The sequence below is a fragment of the Lithobates pipiens genome, unplaced genomic scaffold, assembly GCF_037356315.1.
Source record: "Lithobates pipiens isolate NorthernLeopardFrog02 unplaced genomic scaffold, aLitPip1_a1.2 Scaffold_1, whole genome shotgun sequence".
Classification (NCBI taxonomy): domain Eukaryota; kingdom Metazoa; phylum Chordata; class Amphibia; order Anura; family Ranidae; genus Lithobates; species Lithobates pipiens.
The window spans coordinates 187,499,831-187,511,890 of NW_027507685.1; positions in this window are offsets into that span (position 1 = coordinate 187,499,831).

A 12,060-nucleotide genomic window follows, 5' to 3' on the forward strand; every position below is an offset into this window, starting at 1 on the left:
ACCTGTTGGTTACATGGCTGGATCTTGCTTCATTGAGGGTTTTTCACATGGTGCCAAGGTTACCCAGCTACTTGTCACATTCATATGGTACCAAGGTTACTCACCTGATGGTTGCTTACCTGATGGTTACATGGCTGGACCTTGCTTCATTGAGGGTTTATTTACACATTGCCAAGGTTATCCACTTGCTTGTCACATGGTCTGGTATGCATTGGGAATTGAAATCATGGCCATCCGACTCCATATTCACCGCCCTGCATGCTGCGCTACAGACCTGGATGCTCAAACCTGACAGCAGTGCTTATACATACTAAATTCAACCAGGATTCAAGCTGCAAAGTGTAGTAACCCATAGCAACCAATATGAAGAGGAAAAACTAGTCTCCTAGTTGACCTTCCAAAGGATAATTTTAATTGCTGCTTGCAAAGTACAATAACCCTAAGCAACCATAATGAAATAATACTTAGTCTGAAAGTTGATTGGTTATTATGGGCTTCTTCAATTTATATAACTTTAATAAATGAATTGTGAAAAGGTGGTTGCTTAAGGATTTGAACTTGCAAGCTTATCGTTTGTCAGACCAGCGGCATACATGCAGGGCCACAGTCTTGGATGGTGGGTGGGGTTTAAAACTAGAGCTTTAATATCATTAAATAACACATGACTAGGGGCTTAATATTTCAATATTAAATAAGTGGCTACCATCAGACCTTAACCTAGGCCACCTTTTGGCCTAGAGGAAATTCCAATTTAGTAAAACTGTACTTTCCATTCTCCATTGCCAGGAACCAATTAATAAGAAAGGAAAAACCTTTAATGAACAAGTCACTTGGGGATTTGAACTTGCAACTATTTCACTTGCCAGCCCAATGTCTTACATGCAAGATCACAGCCTCGGATAGTGGGCTGAGACTCAAAAACTAAACCTTTAATTTAATGGACTACCATATGACTAGTGGATTAGTATTTGAATATTTTACTAAATTGCTATCATCAGACCCTAGAATAGTCTGCCACTTGGCCTAGAGGAAATTCCCATTTGGTAACACTGTACTTTTAAGAGTTCATTGCCGTGAACCACAGGTCACTATCTGATCTGCTGTCTACAGAGTGCAGTAATCCATAGAAATAAGTCCTCTGAAAGTTGATTTGGTGCTTTAGGTTTTTTAAATTTTAATAAATTAATCTTAAAAAGGTGGTCACTTGGGGATTTGAACTGACAACCATGTTACTTGCTAGCCCAGTGTCTTACATACAAGACCACTGGCTCAGATGGCGGATGGGTCACAAAACTAGACCTTTAATTTCATGGAATACCATATGACTAGTGCATTAATATTTAAATATTTTACTAAATTCAGACCCTAGATTAGTCTGCCACTTGGTCTAGAGGAAATTCCCATTTGGTAAAACTGTACTTTTAAGAGTTCATACCCGTGAACCACAAGAACACTATCTGATCTGCTGCCTACAGACTGCAGTAATCCATAGAAATTAATAATTCAGGATAAGCAATTTTAATAAATTAATCTGAAAAGGCAGTCAGTTAGGGATTTGAACTCACAACCATTTTACTTATTAGCCTAGTGTCTTACATACAAGCCTCTGATGCTGTTTGGGGCCCAAAACTAGACCTTTAATTTAATGGAATAGCCATATGACTAATGGATTAATATTCATACAATTTACTAAACTGCTACCATCATACCTAGACAAATCTCTCACTCAGCCTAGAGGAAATTCCCATCTGGAAAAACTATATCTTCAAGAGGCATAATCTTAAAGCGGAGGTCCACCCTAAAGTGGACCTTCCGCTCATCGGAACCCTCCCCCCCTCCGGTGCCACAATCGGCACCTTTCAGGGGGGAGGGGGGTGCAGTTACCTGGATAATCCAGGTAACTGCACCCACTTCCGGGATAGCTCTCTGCGGAAAGGGGCGTAACTTACGCCCCTTTCCGCAAGTGCCCGCCCCTTCCCGCAAGTGCCCCGCTGCCTGCTGGGAAACACACAGATCCCAGAGGCAGCGGGCAGCGCGATTCGCGCATGCGCAGTAGGGAACCGGGAAATGAAGCCGAAAGGCTCCATTTCCTGATTCCCATACCCAAGATGGCGGCGGCAGGACCCGACAGGCGACCTAGAGATCGGCTTCGGGTGCCGACATCGCGGGCGCGCTGGACAGGTAAGTGTCACTATTTTAAAAGTCAGCAGCTGCAGTATTTGTAGCTGCTGGCTTCAAAAAAAAAAACAAAAAACGCGGAGTCCCGGTGGACTCCCGCTTTAACTGCTGCCTGCAAAGTGCCGTAATCTCTAGAAATGTTAAGAAAGGATAAATCCACTGAAAGTTGATTGATTGCTTTAGGTTTTTGCAATTTTAATAAATTAATCTGAAAAGGTGGTTACCTAGGGAATTGAATTTGCAACCATTTCAATCACTACCCAGTGTCTTAGATACAAAGCCACTACCTCAAACAGATGGTGGTATTCAAAACTAGACATTTAATTTTGAGGCATACCATATGACTAGTGGATTAATATACACATAAAGATCTTGAAGAGCTTTATATAATAAATCTGCTTGTAGAAAAACCCAGTTTTGTGTTTCAAGAGCCACCAAATGTTTTGTAATTGCTATCATCATGTTGTATTTGGTATATAATTCTACAGAGAAGTTATGCTATTGGCTAGAGCCTGTGGTGTGTGTTGTTAGTGTGCTGTTGTTGAATACTGAAATCCCTGGCTTTCTTAGGTGATATAGGTGCACTAGCAACACATTTTGACAATTTCTGCTTCTGTGGCACAGCATGTAAGCTCTTGAAGTTTGAATCAGAGGGCTTTAGGTTTTATGCCCATGCGTGAGTGAAAATGGTTCCTCAAAATAGCTTTAAGACTTTGGGCTTCTGTTTAGGGTGGATGAAATAGTCAGCACTTGACTAGGTGGTGCAGACCACCATCACTTGAGCTTGAGTGAACCCTAGAACTGGAGCAGGAACACTGTGAAGAAAAAGAGCATGTTGAGGAAAAATCTAAGATTCATAGGTAAAATGCCACAAAAATTCCTTTCTAGGTCTTAAAATTATTGTAAAGTCTCTTTTTTTTTTTGGTTAAAATAACAAGCATGCTATATGCATCTCCTTTATGCAGTTGGTTTTGCACAGAGCAGCCTGGATCCTCCTTTTCTCTGTCCCTTTTTGGATCGCCTGGCCCCTCCTGTTGAGTGCACACACAGCAAGCAGCTTGCTATGGGGGCACCCAAGCCAAGTCACAGCTCCTTGTCTAGATTCAGACATGGAGCTGCAGCCCGGCCCAGACCCCCCCCCCTTTCACCTGATTGGCTAACTGACTTTGATTGACAGCCACGGGAGCCAATTCATTAAGATAAAAAAACCTTCTGACTTTACAACTCCTTTAAGATCCTGATTGGCACTTGATCTTTGAGGGTCTTTGCTAAGCCTTCAGCACCCCATGTACAAACTCTCCTGTGTTTTTTTTTTTATGTTCAAGTTGCCCTTTGTTGCACAGTATCCACTTCTTGTGTTTTTCACTTACATGGATTCAAGTACACCTCCTTGATGGTTACATGGCTGGAACTAATTTCAATGAAGCTTCATTCACATGGTGCCATGGTTACATAATGAGAAGGGCTGCTACTTAATCTCTCATTACACAGAGATGCTTCTTTTCCTCCAATCACATAGTTGCTGTTCTGCCCCCAAACAGCTCTGAGGGGACATGTGCTATGGGAATCAAAATTGTGGCTTTCAGATCCCACATTCACCACCCTCCATGCTGAACCACAGATGTGGATACTCAAACTTGACAGCAGTGCCTATATAGCCTAGATTCAAGCTGCAAAGTGTAGTAACCCATAGTAACTGATATAAACAGAATTCTTTGCTATTGGTTTCAGCAGTTTGTACAACCATTTTGTTTGTAAGATCACCAACATACCCCCCCCCAAGGCATTTTTACCAAATGAGAAGATTCCTTAGTAAACCAGGTCAATGTTGGAGACTGTTGCTGGAGTAGAGAGGGAAGTCATGTCTGGTGGAAGATCTTGAAGATAATGTCATCAGTTGAGATGATCTGAGGCCATGGCATTGAGCATATCCTGGTGTTCTTATATGCAAAGGGTTATGAGTTTGAATCTGAGTGAAAGATCTTGAAGATAATGGCATCCATTAAGCCTATGGTCAAGGAAATTGACTTGAGAAAGGACAGTTTTAGCAGATGGGAATATCCTATAGAAGGTCAACTGCGAGACTAGTTTTTGTTAGATGATGGCTATTTAGTACAAGGTTTAAAACATTAATCCACTGATGAAATGGTATGTCATGATATTACAACTCTGGTTTGATAACTCACACGACTGGCTGGCAAATATCCAGGGGTATTCTTTGTAGCGGAAGGTAGAATAGGGGGAGAGACGTGTCTTTATATTAAAAATTATATAAAGCAGAGTTCCAGGCATAAATGGAATTCATTTTAAAACTTAAGCACATCCCACCCCTCCTCGTTTTTGGATAATTATTTATTTATTCATACCGTTTTGGTATGTTTTCTTTGGGACTTCTGTCCCACGCTACTGCAGCGACATACCTCACTTCCAGTTTTTCTTTTGCTGCCCTCCTTCCCCCAGTTGCCTTCGGGACATGTTTATGTCCCAGAAGATGACAGGACCATATAGAAAGGGCCACACAACTCACGCATGCGCAGTAGGAAACAGGCTGTGAAGCCACAAGGCCTCAGTTCCTGTTTCCCTTAGTAAGGATGCCGGTACCTGCACCTGGAGCCAATGGATTGGTCGGCTTCGGGTGCCGACATTGCAGGCTCCCTGGACAGGTAAGGGTTCTTGTATTAAATGTCAGCAGCTACAATATGTGTAGCTGCTGACCTTTAATTTCCTTTCACCCAGGCTGGAACTCCTCTTTAAAGTGGAGGTCTACCCACCACTGCAAAAAATTAAAAGCCAGCATCTACCTCTACTGCAGCTGCTGGCTTTTAATAATAGGATGCTTACCTGTCCTGGAGTCCATGGCGGCATCGAGGGGGGGGGGGGGAGGAGGAGGAAGGAAGGGAGGAAGGGGAGGGGAGAAAGGAGGGGGAGGGAACGGGAGTGAAGGAAAAGGAAGGGGAGGAAGGGAGGAGAGAGGGGAGGAAAGGGAGGGAGGAAGGGAGGGAGGAAGGAAGAAAGGAGGGGAAGGGAATGGGAGTGAAGGAAAGGGAAGGGGAGGAAGGGAGGAGAGAGGGAAGGAAGGAGAGGGAGAGGAAGGGAAGGGAAGGGGGAGTGGAGGGAGAGGAAGGAAGGGGAGGGGGAAGGGAGGGAGGGGAAGGGAGGGAGGGGAAGGAAGGAAGGGAGGAGAAGGAAGGAAGGAAGGGGGAAAGGGGGGAGGGGAAGGAAGGAAGGAAGGCAGGAAGGGGAGGGAATGGGAGAAAGGAAGGGGAGGGAACGGGAGAAAGGAATGGGAAGGGAACGGGAGAAAGGAAGGGGAGGGAATGGGAGAAAGGAAGGGAGGGGAGAGAATGGAAGGAAGGAAGGAAGCAAGCAAGGGAGGGAGGGGAGAGAAGGGAAGGAGGGAGGAAGGAAGGGAGGGGAGGGGGGGAAGAAAGGAAGGGGAGGAGGGAGGGGAGTAAGGGAGGAGGGAAGGAAGGGAGGAGGGAAGGCAGGAAGGAGGGAGGGAGAAAGGGGGGAGCTGAGCGGTGATGTCAATGGCTGTGGCTCCCTGAAAAGGGAACAGGATACCTGTCAAATATCAGGTATCCACTTCCCTTGAAAGGTGCCAAATGTGGCACTGGAGGGGGGAGGAGACAAATGAGTGGAAGTTCCCCTGTAAGTGTGGTAGAGAGGAGTGACATTGTAAATGGGAAGGTGGGGGGGGACTTCAAAGGGAAGAAATAAGTGGGAAATGAATAGTGGGAGTATGTTTAAGACCTCCCCAACCTGAAGGAAAAGGAGGAGTAGCTGGACCTCCTACACAGTTAGAAATGGCAGCAAGGCACGGAAATGTCATCAAAAGGGGGACTTCAATTATTCCGATATTGACTGGGCAGGGGAGACAACTCATTAAAGGCCTGCCACTTCTGAATTGTCTTACAGGACATCTCCATGTTATAATTGGTGGCGTCCCTGACTAGAAAGAATGCATTGCTAGATCTTTTCTGAAAAAAAAAAAGAACGAAAGAACGCAATCAGGGCGACACAGAGGAGAGTAATAGTAAAAAAAGTGAGATCAGAGGACATAAAAAAAAAGACAATGAAGGGAGGATGGTTACAGATGACACAGAGAAGGCAAATGTACTAAATGCTTTCTTTTCCTCAGTTCTTACACAGAAAAAAAGGGGTATACCGATGATGACAGTATTGTTAGTAACATGTTGCAGGATGTACCCCAGAAGCCGGTGTCCAGGAAAGACCAGAAAAGCTTAACACAAATAAATCACCAGGACTGGATGGCTAACACCAGAGAGGCCAACTCAGTACCAGCTGATTGGAGAAAAGTCCATATGGTACCAATGTTCAAAAAGAGCAGAGACATATTCCCGGAAACGACAAGCCAGTCAGTCTAACATCAATAGTAAGTAAATTATTGGATGGGATGATAAGGGACTATATCCAAGAATTTGTTGAAGAAAACAGTATCAGTAGTAGTAATCAGCATGGGTTTATGAAGGGTCGTTCCTGCCAGACCAAGCTGTTAACATTCTACAAGGAAGTCAGCTACCATCCAGATAAGTGGCGGGATGTGGTGTATCTCGATTTTGCAAAAGCATTCTATACAGTTCCACATAAACACTTCCTCTAGAAACTGAGCTTTGTAGGCATGGACCGTAGGGTTTGTTCTTAGATAGAAAACTGGTTACAGAGGTGTGTCCAAAGGGTGGTGATAAATAACATGTGCTCAGAATGGCCTGGAGTGGTAAGTACCACAAGGCTCTGTCTGGGGACCAATTCTGTTTAATGTATTCATAAATGAAATAGAGTATGAGATAAATAGCTCAATCTCAGTTTTTGCAGATGGCACAAAAATAAGCAGGGCAATAACTTCACATCAGGAAGCTTGAAGAAGCTTGTACTTCTTTGGGCTCTTTTGAACGTTGTTATTGAGCTTCTTTGAGCTCCTTTGAGCTTTTTGAGCATAAGCAACCCTTTATTGTTATTATTAACACTTATCTTTTGCTTTATATAACATTTTATTTTGAGCATATATTCACGCAGGTTGTGTAGGGGTCATCTTCTGTTTATTTTTGGTTTCTGACTTGTATCTTAGTGCAGACTTCTGGGAAAATCAGTGACCCAATCGCACAAGCATTTGTGTGAATTACATTTCTGGGGCATTCTTTAAACCATCTGTTTTACAAAACGCCTCCAGGTTGCCATACTGCATTTTACAGTAAATTACAGAGCTGCAGATTGAAAAGAAAAGGCCATTTTTAATAACATTCAATTACAATTTGACTTGTGTAGCAATTGTATATAGATATATCTATATACAATTGCTATATATTTTTGCTTTTTTTTCCCCATAAACGCGGAGTTACCCTTTAAAAAGCAAATAGCGTTCAGTTTTAATGGCTATCTGTATGTCAGGCATAGGGATGAGCTTCGTGTTCGAGTCGAACGTACGTTCGACTCGAACATTGGCTGTTCCGGCGTTCGGCGAATTCCGAACGTTTGGGCCGTTCGCGTCAAAATTCGAGTGACGCGCGCGCGGACCACAATGCACTGCGGTGGCGCAGTGCATTGCTGCCCCATGATTGGCCAAGCATGCACTGTGACCCCGCATGCTTGGCCAATCGCAGCGCCGGCAGCGAGGAGAGCCATGATTGGCCACAGGCATCCTGCCTGTGGCCAATCATAGCTCAGGCTGTGTAGTGCACGCCCCACACTATATAAGGCCGCCTTTGAGGCGGCTTCGTGTAGTGTGTTACTTAGCATCTGAAGCAGTGGGTGTTACTCTGCAGTACCCCCAATACTCTGCAGTACCCGCCATTACTCTGCAGTACCCGCCATTACTCTGCAGTACCCCCAATACTCTGCAGTACCCTGCCATTACTCTGTAGTACCCCCCAATACTCTGCAGTACCCTGCTATTACTCTGTAGTACCCCGCCAATACCCCGCCAATACTCTGTAATACCCTGCCATAAATTGCCATACCCAGCCATACTCGGTGATACCCTGAAATACCCAGCCATAGACGCCCCCCACCCCTCACCGCCCTCCGGTGCTTCTACCAACTCGCCAGTACGATCAAAGCCAGAATCTTTTTTTTATTTTTTATTTCAGGCTTCCCAGCCTAAAGGTGAGATGTGGGGTCATATTGACCCCCCAGATTTCACTGTAAAGAGGACCTGTCACCCCATATTCCTATTACAAGGGATGTTTACATTTCTTGTAATAAGAATAAAAGTGATCAAAAATATATTTTTGGGGAAAAAAATGTCAAACTAACATAAATAAAGTAAAATGAACAATAAAAAAATAAAATAAAAATTAAAGCGCCCATGTCCCCATGTGCTCGCATGTGCCACACATGTGAGGTATCGCCGAGAATGTTAGAGCGAGAGCAATAATTCTAGTCCTAGACCTCCTCTGCAACTCAAAACATGTAACCAGTAAAAAAAAAATTAAAGCGTCGCCTATGGGGATTTTTTAAGTAGCGACGTTTGGCGCCATTCCACGGGCATGTGCAATTTTGAAGAGTGACATGTTTGATATCTATTTACTCAGCATAACTTCATCTTTCACTTTATGCAAACATTGGGCTAACAAGTGGTTAATAATAGAGCTTGCAGTCAGTAGTGTTAGGAGATAGTGCGTGCTGTCTGCGTGCTCTGTACCCAGTACATACCACTATAATATAGGGCAGGCCCCTACTTTCAAACATCCAACTTACAAACATCTCCTACTTGCAAACGCAAGGAGACAGCAGCAAGTGAGATGAAAAAAGATGGACGACAAAACAAATTATACAGGGGTGATAACCCTTCCCTATGTTTTCCAAAAAGCTTAAAGATAGTTTTTTTGACTGGAGCTACACTTTAAAAATGTACCGGTTGAAAATGACAAACAGATTCAACTTAACACAACAAACCTACACAGTCCCTGTCTTGTTTGCACCGCCTGTATACTGCTGTTCTGAGTATATAGGGCCTGGGGGCCACACGCATTTCCTTTTTTTAATATGGGTACGGGGTTCCCCTTAATATGCGTACAAGACCCAAATAGGCTGGTAATGGGCAGGGAGGGCTACCCATGCCATGTTTCTCAATGATTTTCAACCATATTGCAGGAACCAGATATAACATTAAAACCGCAAGCAGTTTTAAATGGTGTTATTTCCGTTTAATGTCATTTTGTGCAGGGACTGTTCTAAACACGGGAAACACGTGGCACTTCACAGGCATACTACAGACACCCCCCAGGCACCATATTTAAAGGAATATTTCACTTTTTTTTTTTCACTTTAATCGTCATTAAAATCAGTGCTCCCGCCAAAACGGCAGTTTTTAAAACTTTTTTTTGCAGTGACCCATGTCCCCTGAGGCAGGAGGCAGGTCCCCAAACCCTTTTTAGGACACTATCTTGCATATTAGCCGTTAAAATTAGCACTTTCCAATTCGAACGTTCGAGTCCCATAGACTTCAATGGGGTTCTAACGTTCGTACCGAACGCGGGGGTTGTTCGCAAGTTCTGGTGCGAACCGAACCGGGGGGTGTTCGGCTCATCCCTAGTCAGGCAATACAGTAGGCATGCTTACAAAAGTGCTGTATAAAAAAAAAAAAAAAAAAAAAAAAGAAGAAGAAGATTGTAGGGTTGCAAACAATGCATATTCTTTTAAATAAAATTGAAATCATCAATAGTTTGTGCAGCGCTTTACAACGTGAGGGAAGACAGTACAGTTAAAATACAATACAGGAGGAATCAGAGGGCCCTGCTCGTTAGAGCTTACAATCTAGGAGATATGTGTTTAGACATGTTTATATGTATAAATGTGAGTTTGGGACCTTAGGTTGTAAGCTCCTTGAGGGCAAGGAGTGATGTGAATGTACAATATATGTATAAACTGATGGCGCTATATTGTACCTCTTAGCCCTTGTACACACGGTCGGAGATTCCGACGGAATGTGTCCAATCAGACCGTTTTGTCGATATTCCGACTGTGTGTGGTCTACATCGGACTGTTTCCGTCGGAGTATCCGACGGACCAAGTTTTCCAACTTGTTGGTAAAATTTTCCAACAAAATGCTCTGATCGGACATACTCCGATCATGTGTAGAGAATTCCGATCGGACAAAGTGCCACGCATGCTCAGATCAAATTCCTACACCAAAGCTATTGGCTACTAGCCTGAACGTAGTCCCGTCGTAACGAAATGCAATGCAATGCAAAAGCTATATTTAATTTTTTTCTGCATTAATTATAAATAACCACAAGAGGGCACCAATGTTATACGTTTGTCATCTTCCCATTTAATCTAGCACTATCAAGACAGTTTAAAAAGCAGAAATTATGAATAAACTTTAGACACTTCTTATCACAGCATTGTCACTCTGTCTTCAATTATTGAATTTAAAATACCTTTGGGGGGGGGCAGTCTTTTGTTTAACCAAATCCCTCTGGCCCACTTTTCTTCAAAAGGTACCCTCTTTTGATATATATATATATATATATATATATATATAATATATTATAATATAATATATACATATATATATATAATATATTATAATATATACATATATATATATATATATATATATATATATATATATTATATTATAATAGATATATTATATTATAATAGATATATATATTGTCTAAGGGTCTGGATTAGGGTTAGAGGCACCAAAGAGACCTTCACCATCAGAAGACATGAGCACAGCGAGGGCCAAACTGCAGTGATGCAAGGCAGGGCGATGAGAGATGATGTAATCTCTCCACTCACCCACTGGGCCCACTCAACATCCTGCGCACCCGCTACTTTGTCAGAGACCTGGACTGTCTGCCCCTCCACTCACCCGCTAGGCCCACTCATCATCCTGCCCGCCTGCTACTTTCTCAGGGAGGGGGACAATTGCCCTGTTGCCCCCCCTCCCCGGATCCACCCCTGTAAGAGACTAAGGACTATAGCCCCAGAAGTCACCCCCTAGCAATGCCACTGCTGAGACCTGTCCTCACTATAACTGACTGCAGTGTTTCTCAACTCTGGTTCTCAAGGCAGGTCATGTTTTCAGGCTTTACATATATTAATATTTTGCACAGGTGATTTGATCAGTTTCACTGCCTTAGTAATTACCACAGTCATTTCTTCTGAGGGAAATACTGAAAACATGTTGGGGCGCCTTGAGGACTGGAGTTGAGAAACACTGACTTACTGTATGGGAAGTACCAATATGTGTCCTCAATACAACTTTCTGTATGAGAAGTACCAAAAGAATTTTTGGAAAAATTGTACGCCAATAGTCCGAATACCCTTCTGGAACTCACTCTACACTATTTCATCCTCCAGCCAATGGGAATTTAAACACCAAATATGAGGGCCTGAGCTAGGTAAGAGGAGGAGATCCACAGAGAGAGGGGCGTGGTCAGATACCCCCTAGGTAGATAGGAGACTGCCTGAACAATAGGGAGCACTTCAGCAGAAGTAAATGACATATCTATGCTAGACATGGTGAGGAAGGAGTTAGAGTGGCAGGAAAAGTGACGTTTATCTGGGTGCTTCCACCGCCATACCTTGGTAAGATCATACACTTTAGTCCAGTCAACAAATGAGGGATAGGGCCTGCCCCCACCCCCCAAGCGGTCCATGGCAGGGTTAAGTACAGCATTAAAGTGGAGTTCCACACAGAGAACGTTCGCTGATCCGTTTCATCCCTACCCCCCGGTGTCACGTTTGGCACCTTTCACGGAGGAGGGGGGAACAGTCTAATCTATGTATTTGCTCCAACTTCCAGTAAAAGATTGCCATAGTACCCACGGTGATTTACTCAGAGACTGACCCCTCCTCAGTCCCCCCCCCCGCTGTCTTCTAGGAGACACACAGATCAAGACAGAAGTG